The sequence below is a fragment of the Ixodes scapularis genome, unplaced genomic scaffold (assembly GCF_016920785.2).
Source record: "Ixodes scapularis isolate PalLabHiFi unplaced genomic scaffold, ASM1692078v2 PGA_scaffold1__304_contigs__length_218370807, whole genome shotgun sequence".
In the NCBI taxonomy this organism is placed as follows: Eukaryota; Metazoa; Arthropoda; class Arachnida; order Ixodida; family Ixodidae; genus Ixodes; species Ixodes scapularis.
Genome location: NW_024609846.1, coordinates 2,054,673 through 2,060,105, shown reverse-complemented (window position 1 = coordinate 2,060,105; position 5,433 = coordinate 2,054,673). Strand labels below are relative to the sequence as shown.

The 5,433-nt window shown below is 45.4% G+C and overlaps 1 non-coding gene across 1 annotated transcript; it reads right to left on the bottom strand.

Annotated features, from left to right (window-relative positions):
• Positions 1-371: 371 nt before the first annotated feature.
• Trnal-uaa lies at positions 372-455 on the bottom strand. The gene has a single exon. It is a non-coding gene; the product is annotated as a tRNA-Leu (tRNA).
• Positions 456-5,433: the final 4,978 nt, after the last annotated feature.

Here is a 5,433-nt window from a genome sequence, read left to right as displayed (position 1 = left end):
CATTTGTTCGCAGACATTATGCGCTCACTCCTCTCCTATTTTATGTTGTTTGTTTATCTTGGGTTGAAGGTAAAGGTGGAAGCCAGAAAATATATGGGGAGCGTGTTTTTTTTTTTTTGTTCTTTTTCCTAAAAGGGCGAAATTTAGAAACCGATACTACCCAAATTTTGGCTGGAATTCGGAGTATATCTGGGGGTCCATCGTTTTCTAAACGTATTATTCTAAAATCGGTCATATTATGCAAGAAAAAGCAATGTAAAGGCTGCCGTGATGCAGGTCTTAATGCTAGTCTGATAAGCACACGTTCCTGTTTACCTCAGTTTCGCTTCACGTTAATTAAACTAAAGAAAAAAAAAATCACTACGGTGGTATGTCAGAAGTGGGGTTCGAACCCACGACCTCTTACGAGGACCAGAGCTTAAACCTGGCGCCTTAGACCACTCGGCCATCCTGACGTGACGCATTTACCTTACTATGGCCTATTTTCTTTCTTTCGAAATTTTATAACATTGCCTTCCAAACTAGAAAAAACTTACCACATGATTCGTTACCGACTTCTTACCTCATTACACAAACCACGTCACATCCAGGGTTGGGTGTCGATTAAAAAAATTTTAACCCGATTAATCGCCACCCTTTACTCGATTAATTCATCGATTTTGGTAATTTCTATGCATATTAAAGAAAAAGTAAAAATTAAGCGTTTCTCCTCTGCTGACATGTAATAAACGGCGCAGTACAATTTAAGCTTTTAAATGAACCTTGATGGTTGGTTGAGAAAAGTCAAACAACACCCACACTTATAAATTATTACTTCAGCCGCAGAGGCAAAGAGGTTCGTTGATATTCTCCGGCCATAGCGATCTCCTCTCATTGTTCACAATAGTTTCTGCTGTGCTAAGCAGACGCTCGCAAGGCAGTCAAGTGTCTGGGACGCATATAACCTTCTCGACTTGATTAGAGTTACGAATCTCGCTCCTACAGTTTACTTTAAATTAAAATTGCACCTAAATTTTGCATTCCTACAGGTGTAGTCGTCCACGCCTCCGTGGAGATATCGTTAGATTTTTACTTTTTTTTGGTGTGTAACAATTTAACCAATTAACAGGACTAAAGTATTCACGACGTTGCGGACGACGCAGCTGGAGCTGAAGGCGTGTCGACACGCGACGCGGAAGCATGACCTTGACGAGACGCCGTGACGCGGCTGGACCGAGAGGCGAAGTCGACTTAGCAACCGGTTAACTCTGCGACAATTGCCGTTTCCAAAATGTTTTTTTTTTTGGTGCTGCAGGTTTAGTTGGCTGCAGTAAGAAAGCAATTCATGCCGCAAAACTCAAGTATGTTTCAAAACACTGAACAAGGGCAGCATTATTTGGCTGGGTCATGCAGAGTACGCTGGGCCGACTTCAGCCAGTCTCAACCCATCCGTACGACCGAAGCTCGGACGGTCAAATTTGACTTGATTGTATAGTGATCCTTCCCCTTAATGACTACCCGAAGGAACACTTCGAAGCGTTCACGCAACAAACCACCACAGCAACATTCCTCAGAAAGCAGGATGCGCGCAGTGCAGACAAAACTCGGGGAATACCAGTCGGGTTCACAACACCAAACGGTTTTGGATGAGTCAGAGAAGGGCGTGCATCCAGATTCTTTTCCGCTGCATACTTTCCACGCTCGCGGCCATGCACGTCGTGGCACTTGGAGTGGCTCCTCTGGGAGGGGAAGCTTACTCTCAATTGGTTTCAAAAGACAAACAAACAAACAAACAAAGGAGGAAGGTTCGAAGGAAGCCCCAAGGCACGAGATGATCGCATAGTTCCAGGGCACGGCACTTGGCCGTATAGATTACCGGGGGAACTTCCGCCAATCTGCGCGTCTGCCCTCTTGCAGAGCAGAGCACCACAACAACCAAGGGGGGGTTTTCCACAACAGATAGGACATGTCATTCGGACATCACGGTGAAATTAACGCCTTCTCCCCCTTTCCGGTACGAGGGAGATACCTTCGTAAACAACGAGGGGAAGGGGTGAGTGAGACCGTGTGTCGACCGCCTCTGTTCCAGAAACTTCCACGAACGACGGCCATTGACTTAAGGTCTCGGAGTGTTCCCGAAGATGAAGCACCGTACCTTGACCCTTTCGGGGCGTTTCTCGCGGGACCGATCTCGACACGCCCCTAATTTGGCAATCTCTTTAACTTACATCTACACTCCTTGCCTTTGTGCGCGATCAAATTCGCAACGCTTGCGATTACACCGCTCGCATGAAAGGGATCATCGTTCTGCAAGTGCTACAAAGACCGCTCTGCATGGTCCTCGCAGCACTTGTAGAACGATGATCCCTTTTATGCGAGAGGTGGTAATCGCAAGCATTGCCAATTTGATCGTGCACTATAATCAAAGCCAGGTTCAGGCTATTATAGTAAACCTTGTCGGTACTTTCGTTGCGTTATTATTTATTGCGCGACATCTAACAAACGTTTTGGAACCCACGTATTATATTGTTTGCTAAGGGGGTTAGGCGAATCAAATGCTCCACCAACGCTTCGCTCAGTGCAGGAAACTCGCAGCGTCCAGTGGTTCCTCAGGGTCGCGTGGCGGTCACTACAGTGGAGGCTTGCAGCGAGCTATCCTTGGTTACGCTTCCGTTATACATTACTGTAGGATATACAGCACTGAAGCGAAAGCCCCTTATGAAATCTGAGTCCGTGGTTATAGATTGGAAGGCTCTTTTCTTTTCAAAAATACCTTTGTCAGAGCAGAGTTTTTGGGCCTAGGAAAATTCTCACGAGGCCAATCCGTAGAACGAAAATTTTTCCAAAACAAATACACGAAAAAACCAGTTTGTCTGAAAACGAACGGCAGGAAAACACAAGTGCGAAATCAAGGAACAAACCAGGCAATGCAACTAAAAAAGACGACTCTCAAAAATCAGTTGCTCATTCGAGATAGCCTCTTTAAATCTCCGTTACAAAACAACATCGGCAAAAGGTCTCTAACGAACGTGCAAGAAAGTCGAATTTGGGAGTCGTATCATGTGCCAAACCAACGACGAGAATCTGACACGCCCCAGCGGAGTACCGAGGATTAATTTCGACCACCTGGGGATCGTTCAACGTGCAACCGAAATCTCGGTTACAAGGCGCCTTCTCCGGAGTAAGCCTCCGTCACATAGTCGGCGTGGGAACTACGCGCTCCTCGTCCGAGACTCGAACCCGTTTCCAGCGGATCCGGGCACCTTGCCTCGAGGCAACCAAAGAGGCGAGAAAGGAAGTTTAAATGAATATTTTGAAATGGGTCCTTCTACCGGTTCCGTGAAAAGAACAATCTTACTCTGGAAATTGGAACTTAGCGAAGCGACAAACGTACAAATGGCTGTCTTTTTTTAAATTTTTTTTTACGAACTTTTGAGAGCACCGTGTGTACGGCATGTAGGCCAACGCGCTGTTTACAAACAAGCTCGGGTTTTCACACATGAGGCATGGGCACTGCGAGTGCGCAGACACTGGGTTAGCAGGAATTGAAGCGTCTGCGCATGAGCGGTTGCGACAGCAGCGCCACCGCAGCGGTGTGACGTCAGAATCGAGTGCTCACACTGGATCCGATGCAAAACCTCTGCAATAACGCCTATCGCCGTAAAACAAAAACCACACACAGAGACACACACACACACACACACACGCACACACACACACAGTCACAGACACACACACACAGACACAGACACAGACACACACACACACGCACAGACACACAACACTTGGAATTATTTTTTGTCTGCAAATAGCACATGCAAAAGCGGAGCTGAATCTACACCTCCGTTGAGTGATTTGAGGTGACCTTTACAGGTGCGCAGAAATGTATTGCTACAGACTCCTTGCGACCACAACTTTTTGTGGTCTCGTGTCATCCTTTAATGGTAACCTATATATATCTTCGTCGGGGAAGATTTTCTACTCCTTTCATTGAGAGAAGGCGCAAAACCAAATAACCCCGTAGAGTTATTCGGTAGAATCACACGCATAGACTGAAATATTGTCACTGCCACCAACACACTCTTTTTCATTATCACATTTACTGTGCGGACGGCCGGTATGCGGAGGGCAAGTTCTTCTGCTTCTCGAGAGGGGGGTGGCGGTGACGTCAGAACGATGCCGAGCTCTGAATGGCTCTGATCGGAAGGATAGTGGGTAGACCTCAATGCTAGCTGCCTTAAGGTCTACCCACTGCCCTTCAATCATAGCCAATCAGAGCCCGGCCTCGTTCTGATGTGACCACAACCCCTGCAAAAGAAGCAGACGAACTTGCACTCCGCATACTGCCAACACCTCGTGGATATCAAGGCCGTACAGTGCGGAGTTGGGAGGGGGGTTGTGGGGATATTTATACAGCGTGTAGTTGGTCAGCCATTAAAGTTGCGACGAGCCACACGCTGCACATGAGCAATTTAGCCAGTGCAGTACAACCGCTAGCCTGGGGTCTTTAACGTGCACCACGCAGTGGTGATACACGACCGCACGCCTGTACGATGCTCATCCAAGTGCGGAGTTTTGTGTGTTACCCAAAGACTCAAACGCAGGCGTGGATTGGACTCGAGCGCTGTGTTATAGCGTTCGGAAGAAACTCGTCTTGAGTCGGTGACGGCACGAGTATTGGCCGAAGGCCGACGCAACATTCGTGTAAAACCAGCGGCTCGCGTTTGCTTCTTTCGGTGAAACATTCATCCCTCCGGCTTTCTTAACTGGGAAGTGTCGCTATTGCCCCTCTGCCACGCGACTGCCGTTGCCGCAGACCGAGTGTTTGACAATACAATGCAATACAGTACAATATAATACGATACAATACAATAAAAACAATAAAAGAATGCAATACAATACAATTTATTCAGTTTTTGTTCTCATTTTACAATTTAATTCTACACATAAGCCAGTAAGGCTTGCGTGTTGGACGCAGCCGTAGTGGTACAGAGGAAAACAAGGTGGTACAACGGGAACGCAATTTGGATGTTCAACAAAAATACAAAAAGAAACACATTATTTTGGTCATATTCCGTATTGTTGCCCACACTCGCTGCAAAAAAAAAAAAAAAAAAAAGAAAAAAGAAACAGGAATACTAGCGGTTTGGTGAAACCATATCGGTTTTTATTGACACTGTCTTTGATCCCTCAGGAAGTAAAATTTCAAAAGTAAACCTTTTTTTAAAATTAATCTTGTTTCTTTGACTTTTTGAAAGTTTAGGAGATTTTTTTCTTCATAATATCTTCGGCTAACTCATTGCTTTGGCACGTAATATTCTTTGTCGCCTCTTCGTATTTTGTATTTATAAAGAGTGCAAAGTACTTTTTATTTTGTCCTAATACTCTTTCCTAATATAAATTTTTTGTTCGTTTCTTTAAAAACATTTATTATAGATATGTTATATTTTATTT